Raw genomic sequence first — 21,980 nt, 5'->3', positions numbered from 1 at the left:
CCATGACCACCACCACCACCACCACCACCACCACCACCACCCCCACCACCACCACCAAATTGAATAAATTTATAGAACTAATTGAAATAAATAATAATTATTTGTGATATATTGACATTTTCTCATCATTGCTAGACACAGTTTTATTTAAATGCCCCATGCACTGCATCTGTGTGAGATTTATTCCTAGATTGTTTGGTTGAAATCCACAAGTAGTTTATTTCTGGAATGAATAATATTTACGTCTGCCTTTGTTCAAACGACTCTTGGACTCTTACTGGAAATGGTCATCAATTTATTACGGTATTCTGTATTTGTGCTTATATACGACTTATACGTACATTAGTACCAACTTCACGGATATCTCTTGTGTTGCGTAAGCTGCATCGTGAATGAAACCTACCAGAAAGTTGAGACTTTACAAGAAATATTTGTCTACGAAACAGACAGACAGACAAACGGCGTACCGGAAACAAATTTTGTATATCAATGATGTTGAAAACATGTAGGCCTAGTCGGTAAAAAAATCTTGAGTAAACTTTTTTGTTCATTCGAAATAAAGTGAAAAATATAAAATTTCCAGCATACAGAAGTTTCTGAAGCTTAGGTAGATGATATTTATTAAAATTGCTGGGTACACAGTGTTAAGTTATCAGAATATTACGAAATTCCACACAAATCAGAAATGTTAATGCAAACTCGAAGTACATGCAATACTTACTGGATATACATTACGTACAAAATGGAGTGAATATTACTTAATCGTTTAAAATATTGGACCACAGAGGAAATAAAAAACCTCGTGATGTTGATGAAATCCATGTGGGTATTTTCACAGATATACGCTCTCAGCATCTCGCGAAAGTAGTTCTCGACATAACTGTTTATGTTATTGGTGATGAATCATGGTATGTAAATTCGTAATCCGGCATTTGCCTTTGTGACTGAGGTAAACACTGAAAATCCCCAGTTAGATTTCCGACCATGGAGTTTGAAACGAGTATTTCCCTCCTCGCCTCACTCGATTTTAACTTCTTTTTGAACTCATAAATAAATAATTTCATTTCAAATTTAATTTCCTAAATTATATCTCGCAAGCAACAGATAAAAAAAACAGAATGGAAAGTTACTGGTACCATGATGAAACACTGAATTATATGGAAATAACTCAATTATCATTCTAGAATGAGGAATTATTTTTCATCTTCATAACGCCGCTTTATTTTTATTTTGGCGAAACTGACCGCATAGACTACAGTATGAATTTCTTCAGATATTATTTTACTACATAATAACACTGGTTAACAAAATTAAACATATTTTTTTGTTAAAAGATAAAGAACGAGTAATTCTTATAGTCCTGATTTCAAATCTGTTTTCAAAAATTTTCTATCACTCAGGGTTTTTGAATAATTATATAAAATGTATTTGAAACTTTTCTAGTATTGATACCTTGTAACATTTTACCTAAAATCATATTTAATTACTTAAAATGTGTGTGAAATAGATTTTAAGCTATAGTTGGCTTGAGAAATATCTCTTTTGAGTGTCCATCAGTGGTCTGCCAGAATATCTGGGCTCCATTTCTCCCGGTAGCGCCTTTCTATTAAAAAAAATCCTGGTAAAAACGCTCCCCTCATTCTCTGGAATTTTCTGATCTGTGGTTCCTAGAAAGTAACAGTCTATTGGATGATACTTAGGTTCCCGGCATAACATTGGAACTGGAAATGGCTTATGAGGAATCTTTTAGCTAATTACTAATAGAATTATATGGAGCACTTCAGTTTCAGGTGCCCAGTACCTGTCCTCAACTATTTTGCAATAAAAATAACACTCGTGAGCTCTTTTAACTAGTGTAATAAAAATTCGCCTGTGTATTCTTTCAGAGTTAACTGACAACAAACGTAAAAAAAATTGTTTATGTGATTTACACAGTATTTCACTACATAAGATACTTTTGCCACACTTAAAATTAGGACAAGAAAACACGGATTATGAAAGTTGTTTCATGAATGTAAGTGCCAACTCAACTGAGAATTAATACTAACTCTCTCAGTCTTACGAGGAATAAAATCCTTATTATAATAATTCTGACTTCACAAGCAACAATGGTCTAAATTTATAGGTCAGTTGTTAAAGCAATGAAATGAAATATTTGAAATATTTTCTTTGGATTAGCATGTTATGGAGCGTATATAACAATAAAAATAGATCAGTTTTTGTAAAATTAAAAAAATGGTGGGTGGTAGAAAAATTCTGACTTCATTTTTGGAATCAGCAGATGAAATTCCATAAGAAACAGCAGAAATTTTTAATTTAACAAAATCACAGTTGACCAGTGTAATTATTTCTATATTAAAATCACAATAACACTCTACAGTAGAAATTGAAACACATTTTCACACGCGGAAAACAGCACTAGGATTTATTGAACTTATTCTACTACTTGAAATTGTATACGATGCGTTACCTTGGCAACTTGAGCTGTGACTGGCAGCTGAGTGGTTATGCCTCCGAGAGCCCAAGCATCACTACAGCGCTGTGTCCTTCCCTGCAGCTTGTGAGGATGGTCATAGCGTGTCTTTACGTAACTTCGCCACTGCAGTGACTTGCGGGGAATTATTCATTGGCCTAAAGGATCATTAGGGCTAGAATTGCCAACTGTCACTATTTGAGCACGAATCCACACGCATTTCCAATTGAACAACATTAGCTGGTTACATAACGGACTTTTACGTGATCCAGTGACAGTGAAGGTAAAGAAACGACATACTTTGCAGAGAAACTAATCGGTGTAATATATATTTTTAAAGGCATTGAGATGTACAGTGTGTTCAAAAAGTCGTCACAGAGCTAAGATCAATCGACCAGCTCCGAAAAATGTTATGTTTTATTTAACGACGCTCGCAACTGCAGAGGTTATATCAGCGTAGCCGGATGTGCCGGAATTTTGTCCCGCAGAAGTTCTTTTACATGCCAGTAAATCTATTGACACGAGCCTGTCGCATTTAAGCACACTTAAATGCCATCGACCTGGTCCGGGATCGAACCCGCAACCTTGGGCATAGAAGGCCAGCGCTATACCAACTCGCCAACCAGGTCGACAGCTCCGAAAATCTGTGTTTCTTTCATTCTTTCTACTACATGTCTTTGCTTTCTCGTTAAATCGTTTATTTACAGGTAATTTTACGAATAAAGGCTGGTTCACAATAAACCGGGAACGGAAACGAGAACGGAAATAATATTAAAATAAATGTATTTAAATGTGAGCATTCACAATAGTTAATGAATGAGGGGCAAAATTCGAAGCACATGAGAGTTACGAGACGAGATTCGAAAGACAAGTGCAAAGAACGCAGCAAACGAGAGTGCAGTTATATTTGTTCATCTCTACTATTCGCAATATGCAGAACCCGAATCACGTAAGTGAAGTGGGTAGGCATTGGACACACACACACACACAAACACATAATATCAACTCCAATGTAATGTAGGATCTATTTCAGCCGTGGCGAAAATGTGACTCGCGAGCACATTGTGGCTCGAAATGACAGCTGTGCATTTCTCTTGCCTCCTAACTCCCCCAACCCCCACCCTCTCACTCACTGGAGTCAAACTCCATTCCATTTGTATTTGTCTCTGACCTGCGAGTGGCGTATCGTCGCAATGTCTCTCTCGAAACCATGTACCTCTACAAAAACGAAAGTTTCAAGTAGGATGGGAGGACGCATTTTTTTGGTGCCAATATGATGAGAATGTTAAATGTATGATTTGTTCACAAGTATTACGAGGAAAACGATTGTATAACATAAAACGGCATTATACTACATGTCACTCATGTAACATTAAAAGGCTAGGCTAAGTGTCATTATTATTATTATTATTATTATTATTATTATTATTATTATTATTATTATCTCTGTACGTCGATTCTTTTTCAGTAGATATACGAATGATGCGGTTAGATCTTCAATTTGAACTCACAGATTTACAATGTGATATTAAATGAAAGCTAGATGTCAGGACTTGACAAATGTTCAACTTTTCAAATCTTTGCCAAAAAATAAATATCAGAAGCTTCGTTCTTTCCTTGCTCTGTTGAAGCCATGTTCGCTACAACTTACGTTTGTAAAAAATTATTTTCAACAATGAAAATAGTAAGAACCAAATTTAAATCACGACTGACAGACAAATACCTTCGTGATCAACTACAACTGGCAGTAAGTGACATAATTTCTGATATTGAAACTCACATTCTGAAGACAGTTAATAAGTTGTGATCAGGGGCGTATTTTGCGGGCTACCGGGGCTACCGGCGGTAGCCCAAGGAAATTACAAAAGAAAAAGTTTATAATATAACATAATGTAATAATTTTGTATTATTAGTTTTACCATAGTAATTAAAATTAAAGTAATTGTTAGATATATTTTGTGTAATAATAGGGTCAGCGGTAGCCCAAACCCTTTAACCAGTATACGCCACTGGTTGTGATAATGTGTCCTATGTTTTCTTATTCATTTCTTTCTTCGTTTTACGTACTAAATATTAGTTTGTAACCTTATACTGTATAAAAGTATATTTAAGTGCTTGATTTAAGGAAAATGAAAAGCCGTTAATAATAAGTCAGATAGTTTCTCGTCTGGTGTACGCCTCCCTCCATAAGTGCTATGTACGTTGCAGGTTACACGTGGCTCGACGCATGATCACATTTTCGCCACGGCTGATCTATTTAGTTGTTGATAGCGAGAAGAGTCCCAGATTTCGCCATAAGATTACCCCACATTAGCCATGGGGAAAACCTCGAAAAAAATCAAATCACCAAGCACACCTGAGAATAGCCTCAAAACATGATTCCCATTGGCTTACATCACGCCTGTGGCTCAATCAGGCTGTTCCACTTCCAGAAAAAGTTATTGATGTCCACTTTACTCTTATGGTCATAATTGTGGCTGTTTTGTGCGGAGAGCTATGTAGGCTATCTTTCAGACTTTTCACTTGTCCGTGCCTTTATGGGTTTATTATTTTGCCTTGATGGTGTTCAGTGAATTATGTTATTGGTGTCATAGGCATTAATTTCATTATTTCACATTAAATATTTTTATCTTAACATTTAATCTTATTTCATATTCTTCGTGTCATTATTGGAATTTGTCCAGTGTTCAGCACAACTTACAGGCAGTCATTACTCTGCTTTACGCTATACACTGTCTGTTCCAACGTTTTATAGAGCTTTAATTTATTAATATATTCAGTTGACTCATACCTCCACTTCTTATAAGTATGAAATAGCATATACAGAGTGGAAGTGAAATAGTCTTGCAGATTTCCAGAGCGAATAGCTCATGTTATATGTAACAGAAAACTAGAACCTCATATTGGTGGAAAGTTAATAGTTAAAAAAAAAGTTTTGTCCCAAATGTTTAAAAATCTCTTACTGGATAACTATTGTAAGTAGCATCGTGACAAAATTCCAGCACACCGGCGACGCTGATATAATCTCGGCAGTTTCGAGCGTCGCTAAATAAGCCACAATTTGAATTATGATCAACAAGTATGATGAAATAAAAATGTCAGCATTTTTACATACTTAGTCATTAGGGGTGCTATTCATAGACATTTCGCAGCACGCGCTACGAGCGTACTAAGCTAGCCCCGGCTATCCACTGGTTACTTGTACAGAATTCAAATCATATCCTATCGCTAACACTGGTTTATGAATACGAAAAACGCTGATCATCCGCCGAAAGCCCGCGCTAAAAATGTCTATGAATACGGCCCTAGGATGCGTACTCCTTGAGACAACTCCGCGTACTCTTGGGGGTACGTGTACCATAGGTTTAATACCACTGTACTAGATAATTCACTAATCACTAACTACAAACTGGTATTAATGAAACAACAATAGCAACAAAAGTTTATGAAAATAACAAACTTATAATATTTCTGGCATAGTTCTAAAAAAAAAAAAAAAAAAAAAAAAAAAAAAAAAAAGACACATTCCAAAATGTTTTAAAATAGTACTATTCTGATATTAAAGAATAAATTCGTTTTAAAAATATTGAAATTCAGATGATATTTGAAAACGATGTTTAGAAGAACTTCACTATAGCAAATTCACTCCGGAGGAGAAAAATCTTTTGACTCCGCACAGAAAATAAAAGTAATTTTTCAGATATCCCCTGGGGTAGCTGAATAGTCGGTCTGTCACGCAGACGACTCCAGTTCGAATCCTAGTCAGGCCTGAAATTTTTCATTGAAAAATCCATAGTGACACTTGTGGCGTACAAGGTCGTAGTTGTTTTTTTTTTCTCGGGGTTCTCCCGTTTTCCCCATATTAGGCATTTACATCATACCGTCACCGTTTTTCCACTAAGTCATCATTCCATACCAGTACCCGATCGCCGGCTGGCGACGCACGGAGGGGGCTGGCCTGGGGACGAGGGGGGTTGCCTGTTTGAAACCTGGGTATGCAGCGAGCCTTAGTGTAGTCAGTCGGTGTGGGTTTGGGAATGCGCGTAACTTCAGGGTTAGCGCAGTAGATCGTTACAGGTCGCAGTGCTGGGCCATACTGCCCCTCTTTCATTTCATTCCATTCCAAGTTTTCGTAAATGGAATTTCAGGGAAAATATCACTATTCAGGTCGATATTAAAACATAATAGAGAGGGGAATTTTCTTTTCCCTGTTGGGAATGAACACAGGAATGCAGAAGTTGGGGAAAAAAATCCAGAAGGGAGAAATTCCCCGGGTCCCCCCCCTTTTCAAATCTAACAATGTACGGGTAGGAAAACGTTTTGAACTCACTGCTGCACCTCTTTAATATTTACGCTTGCTTGTAAACCACTCTGTGTAGTAATCGTACTATAGTTTAGCATTTCCAAAACAACGAATAGGAATAAAACCTGACTAATTCAATTGAGATTTCATTATAATCATTATCTTGTTACCAATCCGCATAGTCTAGTGTAAATTAATCCAGTTTCATCACCTTTGTAAATCTTTTTTGTCAGTCCATTGTTTCTTCCGTTGTTCCAAAGCTCTTGATGCTGTCAGTCATGTACTAATATTCTGATGAGCTAATTTGAAACGGTCGTGTCTCTGTATTTTATTTCATTATTATTGACATTTAAAACATAAAAGGTTTTTCCGAAGTACTTCGTTTTTTGCGTTTTTTAAGTGTAACCTACATTTAATTTTAGGAATCGTAGTTGTGGACCTTATATCGTTAGTTTTCTACTATTCACATTATTCAATTTTCATTGGCTTATAGAACAAAAGGATTCGACAAGACATTACAATATCATTAAAGTTATTTTCGATTCAGAAATTCAAAAGCTCTCTTGTTTGCAACATAAATACTATAAATGGTAATCTGTGGAGACGTTTATCACATCTTCAATAGTTCTAGGTATCTTTAAAATAGACTTTGATAATTATTGAAATCAGTATCTTAGTCAATAATAATAATAATAATAATAATAATAATAATAATAATAATAATAATAATAATAATAATAACAATGATAATAATAATAATAATAATAATAATAATAACTTTTTACTATCGTTAACTATTTTGAATATTTATATTCTTACAATTAGTCTTTCAGTGCTTCTCAGTTCTTATACATATCGTCCAGTTTAAGCTTTTGCTTATATTGATGTCAGTGATTTCCTTCTCCATGCCCTGTGACGTCCCAGATCCACTTCTGCCAATTCTCACTATGCAAACACTGGATATCTCGAGAGCACATAATCAGCGAGGTCGAATCTGTCAGGGTTATCTGAGCAGTGGAGTGAATATATACGATTTAAAACAGTTTTCTTAAATGATTTTAATATAAGTACCTAATGTTAGGCCTACTTGTGTTTGTGTGTGTGTGAATAAATGTAGTCTTATGCTTAATCGTATATTATTTTTTGCTTTGCTCATATTTATATTAAAATTTGGGATTGCTGCTCTAACGACGTTTATATCATTTAGAGACACTAGGACTGACTAATTCTTTTAACTGTTTGTTAGATATTTTAAGAACAAGGTATGTGGAAATTTTGAGCACAATTGGACAGCTAGTTTCGAAGTTAATTTTATTTTAATTATGCCAATTAGTAATATAATCAAAATGTCCCGTCTGGACCCAGACGGACGGGAAATATTTTAACGGTGGGAAATTCATAGTAACTAGTTTAGTTTTGGCACAATAAATTTTTTACAATCAGGTTTTTATTTATTAATATTTTTTATTTACAAAATAATTTTTAGCTCCCAATTTTGAACATACTTAAAATGTCTCAAAGTTAGATCTCATATAATATATCTATGGACACGTACGAATATTTTCATTCAGTTTGGTGAAAACTGCATGCGCATGGGCCATTCTGAACATCAAAAGTGTATTATCCAAGAAAAGGGCAAATTTATGAAAAGGGAGTATCATATGACTTATGGAGCAGGCCAATATAAATTCACTCTTGGAGCTCAAAGAAGACGTAAATGCAAAAAACCGCTTGCTATCACTTTCTAAGATCTTAAAAATATTTCCGTACAAAAAAAAACGAAAAAAAAATGGTATTTTGCATACTTTTTTATTGTAAAACCTCAGTTCTATTGTCCTTTGAGAATCTATAATAAAGTTGATAATAGCGCGTGACACGATCATAAATGTATGTCTGAATTAGGAATTTACTCTATTCCTGAAACGAGCCAGCAAAATAGCAATGCTTATTATGAAATATAAAAACTTACATTGGTATAATTGGAGAGCTAATTCAAAAAGTTTTTTTCCTTGCCTCATTGTCACTCACTTGAATAATTTACTCACAGATTGAAGCTCACTATGAAGTAAAAACAAATTTGTGCGACACTGCATTGAACACTTGTGAATTGAACAACTGAATCCACAATAATGGCAGTATGCAAAAAACGACACTCCGTAACAGATATTGTAGGAATTGACACAAAAACCCTAGCGTAATTATTGGTCGCGCATTGAGAAAATCCCTCACAGGTAGTGCGAGGTCTTAAGTTGAAAAATGGAACTCGCTAAATTCCTATTCTCCTTTTCCTAACAAAGTGTTTAACGCACTTCGAGATTCAGTATTAAACAAAATCACCCAGCATCCCAGTAATCTGGGAGTGAGTTATGGGACAGTGATGATGACCCAACTGAATAGTGTGTTACTGAGGTGTCAACTTGTTTATAATTTTAATTTCGTGCTTTAACGTTTATATATCAATAACAATATAATGCCAAAAATAATTACAATTTTCTATTTACTTACTATTTTTTATGAAAGTTAGTTTCTTTGGACCGAAAATGGATAGTTTTGAATTCCCTTTGTTATAATTGAAATTTTAAGCGCTAAAAGGTGTGGAACTACCATAGTCGAAGTAAAATAATGAAATTTATGGCTCCGTTTTTCTAGAAAAATACCTAATTTTCAAACTGAGAAAGAACTCAAAACGTGTTTTTATTGTAGAATGTCCGGGGGGGGGGATTTTCATTAATGAAGTCTTCTGTCTCCATATGATGCAATTGTTTCGCGGTTTCATGCTTCAAAACTTGTCAGAAATTTAAAAACAGGAACTTATAGTTCAACTTACCTGTATTTACAAGTATTGACAGAAAATTGTCCTTCAGTTTTTCGTCAAACTTTAGTCGCTACCAATTCAATCTATTAACACATTTCTTGAACGTTTTTCCTTCGAATTTATGGAGGTTGTTAACATATGTCGAACAGAAAATTGAAAGTGATAATGTGCTTCGAATAATAGTACAAAACTGGAAAGAAAGCCACTAACCTAACCTGTTTATCTCGATACAATAGGCCTATTAGACAATTTATGTTACGAGCGCGCACATTTTCAAGAATGCTGCCTCAATAATGGAATTATATTGGTAACAAAACAATAAATTTAAGTCTGAACACTATGCTGAAGAGAAAATTGTAGAGGACGGAATAACTAACATACAATTTTTAAGTAGATGCTAATAGCTTTCTGTTTCTAAAATAGGCTAATATCCTTAGCATTAGTAGGCATTATAAAATTTGGATAGCCGCTTTTAAATATTATAACATGGATTTTGGATTAGTGTATCTAACATATGTACATAAGAATAAAATAGGCAAACAGGACAATATCCGAGATGTAATCATCACCATTATCATCGTCGTCGTACTCATTATCACCATAATCAAGAATAGGAATGATCCCTAAATGGAACCTTGAGGAACTCCACATTCAACATTGACTAAATTGGGATAAACGCCATTTAGAGATACATGTTACGTACGGTTTGATAAATAAGATCTAAACAAATCCAGTTCTTTTCCTCTAACACAGTAACAATAGACCTTTAAAATTGAGGACCGTTTTTGCAAAACTTGCTAACTGTAAAACTAAATTTTATAGGAAACACAAAAACTGAAATAACTGCAAGTTTTGCTATAGCTCTCACATAGCAGAAAGCAAGTTTTGAAAAAACGATCACACTTTGACACACTACTGTGAAGGAAATTATAAGATTTTCCTAAGAAGCCTTTAACATCATGTAGAGGCCTGTCTTATGTTAACTAATCCACCAAAATCTCAATTTTGAAAATTTTGCAGTTAGCAAGTTTTTTAAAAACGGTCCTCAATTAATGTTTCATTTGATACACAATCGAATGCTTTAGAGAGATTGCATAAAATAGCAAATGAGCTGTCACAATTATCGAACCCAGAGATGATAGTTGAGATTAGTTTTTCATCATCATCATCATCATCTTATTCAAAATCGAAGCATAATATAATTGAGGTGTGTCACAATGAAAATGCGAAACTTAGATGTAGTATGTAATGTTCATTGTGTTTTACTTCTGTGTTAAAAAATAACTTCTAATTTTCAAAGTGGTAAAGGAAAAGGAATCTATCTCATTCCTTAATTTACAACGGAAAATGCCAGTTCGTTTAATCTGAATTTGAATCCCAGTAAACGGCTGAAAATCTATGCTCTAGCGCCTAGCTTCTAGCTTCTTGGCTATCTGTGCGAAATATGCGGGAGAGGTGATAAACTTTTGAGTGGTTAAATCCAGACTATGGCATCATCAGTAAGAATTCTCATTGCAACCTGTTTAGGCAACATAAAAGACTAAGTGGACACTGTCAGAATTTTAATTGCTAATATATCTTAAGGTGCTTACATATGATGAGTATCGTTGGGATGAGTAGGCCTACCATTAAAATTCGTCTCATAAGTGCCATACTATGTTCCGTGACAGTCGTTGCGGTTTTTTCAGCTATACTCTGCCCAGTGAAAGAATAAAGTCATTTAAACCATAGAATATGCTGACTAGATTTACAAAATAAAAAGGGACACTGTTTGCAAGCTGATCTTTTATACATTTTACCTAGATATATTCATTGTAATGAAAACAGTTACATTACCGCTTGGTCTGTATGGTTGTGAAACTTGGACTCTCACTTTGAGAGAGGAACAGAGGCTAAGAGTGTTCGAGAATAATATGGTCAGGAAAATATTTGGGGCGAAGAGGGATGAAAATAGAGGAGAATGGAGAAAGTTACTCAACGCAGTGTATTCTTCACCTGACATATTAAATCCAAATCCTTGAGATGGGCAGAGCATGTAGCACGTGTGGGAGAATCCAGAAATGCATATGGAGTGTTAGTTGGGAGGCTTCAGGGAGGAAGATCTTTGGGGAGGCCGAGACGTAGATGGGAGGATAATATAAAAATGGATTTGAGGGAGGTGGGATGTGGTAGAGACTGGACTAATCTTGCTCATGATATGGCGGGCTTATGTGAGGGCGCAATGAACCTCCGGTTTCCTTAAGAGCCATTTGTGAGTAAGTAAATGACTAGGTTTGTAATGTTGGGGACCGATTATACAATTTGACTGCAGCATGGTACATAGGCTAGGGACGTGAGCTAGTACGAGCACATTGACTTGAATAACAAGGTTCACATAAACAAATTTGTACTTCTCTAAAAGTAAATATATGCTATATAGCATTACAAAGATATATTTTTACGTACATTTCGCTATGTGCAGAAGAATTATCTAGAATTGTATTATTCTTGGGCTTAAGTTTCCGCCTTTCTTTTTTGTGCTATAATATTTCTGTATATAATATCGCTTGTCACTTCGTATATTTGTATTACATAATTTACATGTAATGCTCTCGTCATTCACTTCAAAACACTCACCAAATTCCGCTACAAAAATATGCTCCTAAGAACCTTTAACCGTTGGCATTATTATTCAATAGATACACTGTTTACGCATGCTACTGTACTGACTGGCGAGCGAAGTATTCAGCAGGTAGGCTACACTGTTTATGCATGCTAGAGTTCTGACTGGTGAACGGACAGTAAACTTGAAACCACCGTAACGCATCCTATCGGTCCCAAAATTACAGGTCTAGTGATGACTATATTTCGCACCAGTCTGCAGTAAGTGTTCAGTTCATTAAACTCAATTTAGATTGTTTACAGTAGCTTTCAACATTGTTCAAGATCGGAACAATTACCACAATCGTAAATGTTATATTTTTTAGGATTGAATTTCCTCCAACAGTTTTGATCTTTCTATAGGTGTAGAAGTTCTCATAAAAATGTACTGAAAATGAAATTTAGTTATTAGTATGTCTTTTATTCTATGAAAAGAAAATTTATCCCACTTATATCAAACAGAATGAAAACTCCATTTCTGATGATGCATTGATTCCGGTATCCATAAAATCAAAGTCTTAAAACTAAAATCTTCATTTTTCAGTAGTTGAAATCTTCAGTCCACCTCTCATTAGTATTCACACCACGTTTTGTTCCAGCATTGTATATTCACTTAACTGAACAAAAGCTCCTCATGTCACTTCATATGTATTTGTGTTAATTTTCAGAATATTTTGGAGACACTTTTCAACATCACACCAAAATGCATATCTATAATTTAGCAGTATTCATTAGTTCTTATTATGTAGTTCTTCAAAAGATTTGGACCAGATTTCCATGTATTCCAAGAAGGTACAAAAATTATATTGTTCACAATATCGAAAAAAAAACGGCTTCTTTGAGGACACTGTCTTCCACCAGTTGGGGTACTTATTTCTAGAACAACAAATATTAGAAATGGTTGCTCCTTTATATTTAAAACCTTTTCTTCAACAGTCTTAGTTATTCTGCTACTTCACTGACATAAACGTATTCTTCTTCCATCTTTTTAATGGCATTAATGCACTGTTTAAGTTTGCTATGTATGACTCCAAAGAATAGACTGTGGATTGTTGAAAAAGTCTTTCAAGATCTTGGGACTTTCATTTTGGGAAAGAATTTATAAAGTAGTTGCCACCTGGTGGAAAATATAAAAACTGTTTATCTATCTGCCCGAGGTAACGAAAAACTCACTAGGGATATTATTTTTTGAATGCCTTTGAATATAGTTAGCCTGGTTGGCGGAGTTGGTATAGCGCTGGCCTTCTATGTCCGAGGTTGCGGGTTCGATCCCGGGCCAAGTCGATGACATTTAAGTGTGCTTAAATGCGACAGGCTCATGTCAGTAGATTTACTGGCATGTAAAAGAACTCCTACGGGATAAAATTCCGGCACACCGGTGACGCTGATATAACATCGGCAGTTGCGAGCGTCGTTAAATAAAACATAACATTTTTTTTTTTTAATGTATTGAAGAAGTTTCGGGATAACAAGATTCCGAATAGAAATTATTTTTGAGACGAATAGGAAGATGGAAACCATTGAAAAAATTGGAATATTTGGCTTCCCTATTAAAGCTGGTCCACAATAAACCGAGAACGGAAGTGACAACGAGAACGAGAACGGAAATATTGTTAAAGTGTATTTAAATGTGTGCATTCACAATTAAGTATTAAATTACATAAATCTGATTGTTGTCTTATACAGTGTAAATGTCTGATTATTAAGGAGTCCTCTGAAGCTAAGTATTTAGGCATAATTTTCGACAATCATTTAAAATGGAACCAACACATTAATTGCCTTTGTAATAAGTTACGTAAAATAATATATTATTTTGTTTTATTGAGCAATTACTTGTCAACAAGTTTATAACGCATAATATACTTAACATTATTTCAATCGGTAATTATGTATGGAATTATAGGATGGAGTAGCTTATTTAAATCCAATTTCAATCCACTTTATTTATTACAGAAAAAAATAATTAAAATATGTCTTCATAAACCTATTGATTTTCCATCTCAAAAATTGTTTTTAGACTTTAATGTTCTTAAAATAAGACAGATTTATTATATTGTATTAATAAAATTCATACTAGATAAAAATCGAAATAATTTTGAATTGTATTCTCATAGTTATGAAACAATAAGTATAAATTCTTTAAGATTGTTTGAACCAACATGCAACACTGCTACAGTATTTAATCATAATAGTAATTTAGGCCCAAGAATATATAACAAATTTATATTTAAATATCCTAATCTTGTCAATTCTAATAGTTCTAGTATTAAATTTAAAAGTTATGTATGGATTTTATAAATAATGAAGAATTTTAAATTTAAATTTATATATTCTTATTGTGTAGTAGACATAAGACAAATTGTATTATATATTTCTTCATTTCAATTCAGAAATCCGCCCCTGAGCACGAGTTTCACTCTTTCAGGGACGAGCTAAAATTTTTCTGTTTATATTATATTTTATGTCACAATCATTAGCAAAATAAATAAATAATTAATTAATTAAAATAAACAATTAACTTTAACATTCCCGGAATCCGGCTAGCTTCTCGTTAAATGTGAATGCTCACATTTAAATACATTTATTTTAACATTATTTCCGTTCTCGTTCCCGTGTCGTTTCCGTTCTCGGTTTATTGTGGACCAGCATTTACACTTCTTTGAGGAAGTGGGATAGCAGGCCGAAAAAGGGACATTCCTGTTTAAAACAGAACGTCTGGTCATCCTACCATAGAGATCTTTTGTTCGCATGACAAGAAAGAAAAGAGCCACTGTCAATTCAGAGATCTCAAGATTACGTGCATGTGTTTATATCACAGTGTTCTTTCACTGGAGTGACTATGGATAGATGTAATGTATATGATTCGTTGGAGGCCAAGGTTTCGGGCGTCTAGGCCACCTGCATTCCCACGCTTATAAATGAAACGACACGCAATTAACAAGTTGTTCGTATCAAGGACTTAATCCTTGAGATAGAACTTGGACTGATGACGCATTTTAAAAATCTACACATCTTCCTTATACATGCGAATTAAACTATTCTTATTGATTAACAATTAATTAGTATTCGTTGAATTTCGAAGCGAGAATGGAACCTTCATAAATCGTCTGTTTTAAAAGCCTTCCACGAATGGATACTACAGAGGAAAAGATGAAAAAGTGACAGGGATTAGGGAAATTCCTATCAATTTCTGTTGAATTGTTTATGCCTTAAATTTAATTAAATTGTTTTGTATTATAATATAGCTCAACTTATGAATGATCGTTTGCGTTTGTAAATTTAATAATCTGATTGGCTATGTATTGTATACTTTTAGTAGACCAATCGATGTAGCTCAGTCGGCAGACTCGCTGGGCTGCTGATCCGGAGCTGCGTTCGGGCTTGGGTTGGATCCCCCTTTGGACTTTGGTTTCTTCGGAGGTTTTCCCCAGCCGTGGGACTGAAGCCGGATGGTCTATGGCGAGTCCTTGGCATCAACCCCTTTGATATGATTACCCCCTTTGATTTGATTACCTGGTTGGGTTTTTCCGAGGTTTCCCCCACCGAAAAGGCAAATGCCGGGTAATATTTTGGCGAATCCTCGGACCTCATCTCATCTCATTACATCTCGCCAAAATGTAAAAAATGTAAAAAAATTTGTAAAAATTGTATAAAATTACTAAATTGTAAAACTATAAAAATTTGTAAAAATTGTAATTGTAATATTGTAAAATGTTGACATGTTCCACATCTTAAAGCTTCATTGCTCATGTAAGATTTATGGAATAAAATAAATGAATGAATGAATTAATTTGTATAACGTCCTTACAGGATGATTTGCTATAACACGCATTTTTAAAATCTACACATCTTCCTTATACATGTGAATTAAACTATTCTTATCGATTAACAATTAATTAGTATTCTTTGAATTTCGAAGCGAGAATAGAACCTTCATAAATCGTCTGTTTTAAAAGCCTTCCACGAATGGATACTACAGAGTAAAAGATGAAAAAGTGACAGGGATTGAGGAAATACCTATCATTTGTATAACGTCCTTACAGGATGATTTGCTATAAGACGCATTTTTAAAATCTACACATCTTCCTTATACACGCGAATTATATCATTCTTATTGATTAACAATTAATTAGTATTCGTTGAATTTCGAAGCGAGAATAGAACCTTCATAAATCGTCTGCTTTAAAAGCCTTCCACGAATGGATACTATAGAGGAAAAGATGAAAAAGCGACAGGGATTGAGGAATCCCTATCATTGTGTATAACGTCCTTACAGGGCTATTTGCTATAAGATTTAAGATCTGAACCTCACAAGTCATACCAATAAGGCACCACCCATAAAGAAACTAGGCCAAGAGATAATGAGGTAGGGTGACCAGTAAATTTCCCCTCCATTGCATACATCACCGATTAGCTACAAGTAACACTAATCAGACTTCAGTTGTATGCAAACAATTGTTCTTCCTCTGACATATATCGGTAAACACTTTCATAAAATGTATATTTCTAAAAGTATTTAAGAGATAACGGAATAAAACTCATCACGTAAAATAAATTTTCCTCGGAAACACAAGCGCAAAGAAACAAACAAAAAAGACTTTTTCATTCATATTATGCTCAGGATTCGTTCCTTAAAAGCATTAAACACTTCCACTCTGTATATTAAAGGCCAAATGCCTACTGCATGTATGTTAAAGAGAGACGTTTAGAAAATACTGTATGCATTTGATGGAAGTGGCTTGACTTAGATAACCTTACATAGAGAAAAAAACCTACTTTTAAGAAAATGTATTTCCTTAGAACATTATTTGTTTATTTAGAAATAGCATAGAATGTTTAAGGAGACACACTGAATTTTGTTTATTCCACTTAAAAATACTATTACTATGTGTACTTTTATTCAGCCAAACGAACTTGATCAATTTCGCTTCTAAATTAGATACCAAATGTGTTTTTTTTTCTGTTTGGGCAATAGAATTAATACAGTACTTTTAAATTGTCAATTATTTCTGACCATACTACTTACAAATGACTTTTAAGGAACCCGGACATTCATTGCCACCCTCACATAAGCCCGCCATCGGTCCCTCTCCTGTTCAAGATTAATCCAGTCTCTATCAGCAAATCCCACCTCCCTCAAATCCATTTTAATATTATCCTCCCATCAACGTCTCGGCCTTCCCAAAGGTCTTTTTCCCTCCGATCTCCTAACTAACACTCTATATGCATTTCTGTATTCGCCCATACGTCCTACATGCCCTACCCATCTCAAACGTCTGGATTTAATGTATACAATGCGTGCAGTTCTGCGTTGTGTAACTTTCTCCATTCTCCTGTAACTTCATCCCTCTTAGCCCCAAATATTTTCCTAAGGACCTTATTCTCTAATACCTTTAATTTCCGTTCCTCTTTCAAAGTGAGAGTTCAAGTTTCACAACCATATAGAACAACCGGTAATATAATTGTTTTATATTCTAACTTTCAGATTTTTTGACAGCAGACTAGATGATAAAAGCTTCTCAACCGAATAATAACACGTATTTCCCATATTTATTCTGTGTTTAATTTCCTCCCAAGTATCATTTATATTTGTTACTGTTGCTCCAAGATATTTGAATTTTTCCACCTCTTCAAAGGATAAATTTTCAATTTTTGTATTTCCATTTCGTACAATATTCTGGTCACGAGACATAATCATATACTTTGTCTTTTCGAGGTTTACTTCCACACCTATCGTTTTACTTGCTTCATGTAAAATTTTCGTGTTTATTCTAATCGCTTGTGGATTTTCTCCTAACTTACTATTTTATAGTAACTATTGTCTAATATTTATAAAATTTTGCAAGTACATAGCACCTAGTTCAGGTTTAAGGATCGATTTTGTACAAGTCAATTTGTGACCCTATAATTATAATTTTTTATTGCTGTCAAATTAACAAAAAATTAATTACAAATTTTGAAGGCATTGGTTACAAAACAAAAAGTGCATAAAGGAAGAATGATTGTACTTGGAGTTATTTCTCTAATTATTCTGCACCACGTGTTAAAATTTGATAATCTTATAATTAAATTTGACTAAAAGTACAGTGTGCTCAAACATACTAAAATATAATAGTTAAAAATGTATTATTCAAAAGTGGGAAATCAATTACTTTCAAATATTCAATATTTCAATATAATGCCAATGGGAACAGACTGTGAAAATTTGATTGAACTGTAAAGTAGGAAAAAAAAGTTTCAAAAGTTACCAGGGTGTCCCCGTAAGTCTTATCTCTTAGCCCTGGAAACTCCAATGTTCGTCAGCATCGTAATCATGTCGTTAGTGACCGTGAACGGTTCATCTACCTTGCCTTACTATTCAAGGTTATATATTTTTTACCGTGTATTAAAGCAGTTTGCCGATATGACTATGAATATGATTTGTGCTACTGCTATTCCCGGAGTGGGTGGAAATTTATCTCCATTCCTCGGTCCCTCTCCGTGATAGAACTGTATCGTACTGAACATACCGTCACGGAGAGATTTCAGTATTCATCTAATGATATAATCTCTCGAATGTAAATGGGTAAATAAAACAAATAAAATTTAAAAAACTGAAGTTTGTATGTATGTATTTATTCACACTGCAAATGGGTATATACCTGGTGGTAGTGGTAACTGATTACACTCAAGAATGACAATAATAAACACAATTAATAAAAATACAATTAATAATAAATTAATAATAGTAATAATTAATAATAATAATAATAATAATAATAATAATAAAAATGAAGCACGATCACTTAAAATAACATTTAAAGTAAATCTAATTTGTATCTTAACCCTAAGTTCGAACTAAAACCCACGAGTATAGTATGTTCATACCTGCACAAGTGCCTTTCAGCAATACACTCATTTCGCTGGCAACTTACTCACTGCACTGGAATAAGACATTTCGCTGATTCTATCCTGATTTCACTAACAGTTCCAAAACATTTCACTCATTCTATCCTGATTTCATTAACACTTCAAAAACATTTCACTGTTCAAATACTTTGCATTGTCACAGTAAACTATAAAGCTTCACTGATACAAACACACTTCACTGACACAAACACACTCCACTTACACAATACACTTCACTTACACAACACACTTCATTGACACAACACACTTCTTCACTGAAACAACACTTCAATAACAAATATCAATTACACCCTTTAAATAATGTATATAATATACTGCCGTCTATTAGTAAAGTCCTTAAGCCTATTTTTAAATACATTTTTGGTTATTGGTAAGTCTGCAGCTAAAGCATTCCAGTCCCTGATAGTACGATTGAGAAAAGAATACTTTCCAGTGTCCGTCCTCTGTCTTCTTTCCCTCAATTTATATGAGTGGTCGTTCCTTGAAGAATAATTTGGCGGCTGCAACCTATTTTTTATTTTTCTCCAGGCAGGTTCACCTCTGTATGTTTTGAACATTCCGTATAATCGAATTCGCGTTCTCCTGTCCGTGAGTGTGTCCCATTTTAATGGTTCGATTTATTATTTAACATTTCATCGGTTATTAACAGTGAATCTAAAATTAAATTAAATTACAGTACAACTTATATCCAGTGTCTATAAAAATTAGATATATTTAATTTTAAAAATTATCGTCAACACATATTGTAACATGTAAGCCAGAATAACAACAGTTGCCTTTAAATATACATTGTAAAATTATTTTTTGGAGATTTTTCAAATGAGTGACCAAACCCCATGTCTCTACGATTAGGTTGTTCCTTTTCAATGAAGACAAAACTTTAAAACTACCAGCCAATAAGAGAATCAAGAAAGCTGCAAATAATAGAGCAAGGATGACTTCTGATAGTTAATTGCAGTATCTTAACAGCTTCAATAAATGATCTCTAAGAAGAATGAATCCAGTTTAGTGCACACATTTTATCTTTCCACGCTCGCTGATGCAGATCGGAACCGGCAGTGCGCAACACAGTTACACCCATGCGAGCGTAGAAAGATAAAATATATGCACTGCATATGGACACTAAATTATTTATACGTCTATTTTTCTCCACAATTGGCGCTAAAATTTCGATTCGATACGAATGCGAAATACAATTCAAGTTGAATCAGACTTAAAGAAACGGAAGTCGAACCTTTGTACCCTATGTTATTTAATTTAGCTGATTATGTAACACTAAATCTCACTGAATATGAAATTTCCGAAAAGTACGGATATAATATATTGGTAATGGAAAATCTGCCCCCAACATCCGCTCTTGCATTTTCAGATCACGTTTCAATAATTGACATTAGTAAAAAAGAAATGCAACCGAATTAGTTAATCCAACGGAAAGTAACTTCGCACAAATTGAGCTGGAAATAAATCCTATTAAAAGTAAATCCGTAATTCTAAAGATTCTTATATTTACAGATGACGTTGAAATCGTCAGCACTAATAAGGAAAATTCAGTCGGATTAACTTAGTTAATCGGGAGGAAAGTTACTTTGCAGGAATTGTACTGAAAACAAATCCTAGTAAAAATAAATCTGTTAATTCTAAAGAAGACAACACTTAAGGAATTACTCGTATCAGGAGGTTATAGAAAACGATTACTGCATAATTTAAAGATAAGAATGACGAATGCGATATCTGGACATAAACTTTAAAGATGAAATATCAATATAGATAAGACCAAGATAATAAAGAACCTACCTTCTGATCTGAATGACCTTGTTAAAAGTAAATTATTAAAATCTCATCATAAGTTAAAAATAATCACTCAATATTGTATGGCCAGTTCTCATATTACAGCCTTTACAATACTGATATTCTGGTCGATATTTAGATGAAATTATCCAGAGTGCAGTTAAATAAATGTATTATGATATTGCAAGATGATATTCCCAGTTCGAACACATTCATCGAAATTTTTTCGTGAACTGGTTACATTTTGTGCAATATGGGAAGCCAAAATGCATTTCACCATATGTAATCGCATTTTATCCATTAATAGGACTAACTCCAAAATTAGACGGGATCTCCATACCTGCACTCTTATAATATAATATTATTCAGATGATATGATTTTGATATCTCGATCAATAAATGGACTGCAACAGAAACTTCACTGCTTGGAGAGTTATTGCAGTCAATGGACTATGACTGTTAATAGAGACAAGACCAAAACAATTACTTTTAAAAATGGATCTGTATATAGCAGGGATGAGACATGGACTTACACTGGACACATTTTGGAAAATGTGAAACATTTCATACATTTAGAGGTTACTTTATGGAGAAATTGAAATGATAGAGATATTTTTACTAATATTTATTGGTTCTAGAAAAACAAATTGCCCTTCGGAATGTGCCCTAGTAGAGATGGGAACGATATATCGGTTTTTACGAAATACCGGTATTTTCGTTTCGATATAGCGATATATCGATATCGAAATTTTGATTCAATATATCGTATAATATATCGGTTTCCTCATAAATTTTGCTATTTTTTTTTAATTATTATCATTATCAGCAACAACAAAATCCACACCAGACAACTCTGATAATTCCCGACAGATGGCACTATGAAGGTGGACGGTTACATAATTGTGCAACGTCACTCAATACCTTGTTCTAATTGGCTGGAGTGGAATTCGAATTCAATCTGTTTAATATGCAGCACCGAATTCAAAATGCAGCGTGTGCGAACTTGAGAGAGACGGGAGGTTTATCTACTACTGTTTTAATATTGTTATTAA

At 34.0% G+C, this 21,980-nt stretch overlaps 2 protein-coding genes across 5 annotated transcripts in view; one reads left to right on the top strand and one right to left on the bottom strand.

Moving 5' to 3' along the window:
- The window catches only part of LOC138692691 (UDP-glucosyltransferase 2-like), a 38,521-nt gene extending 35,899 nt beyond the window's left edge, over window positions 1-2,622 (bottom strand). Inside the window, exon 1 of the mRNA XM_069815819.1 lies at window positions 2,471-2,622. The gene's annotated coding sequence lies outside the window, so the exon portion shown is untranslated. The remainder of the gene's footprint in view (window positions 1-2,470) is intronic.
- The window catches only part of LOC138693158 (lachesin-like), a 1,789,721-nt gene that overhangs the window by 1,473,943 nt on the left and 293,798 nt on the right, over window positions 1-21,980 (top strand). The window lies entirely within an intron of this gene.

The sequence above is a fragment of the Periplaneta americana genome, chromosome 17 (genome assembly GCF_040183065.1).
Source record: "Periplaneta americana isolate PAMFEO1 chromosome 17, P.americana_PAMFEO1_priV1, whole genome shotgun sequence".
NCBI lineage: Eukaryota > Metazoa > Arthropoda > Insecta > Blattodea > Blattidae > Periplaneta > Periplaneta americana.
The sequence above is the reverse complement of the archived record's forward strand: the minus strand, read 5'-3'. Positions and strand labels throughout refer to the sequence as shown.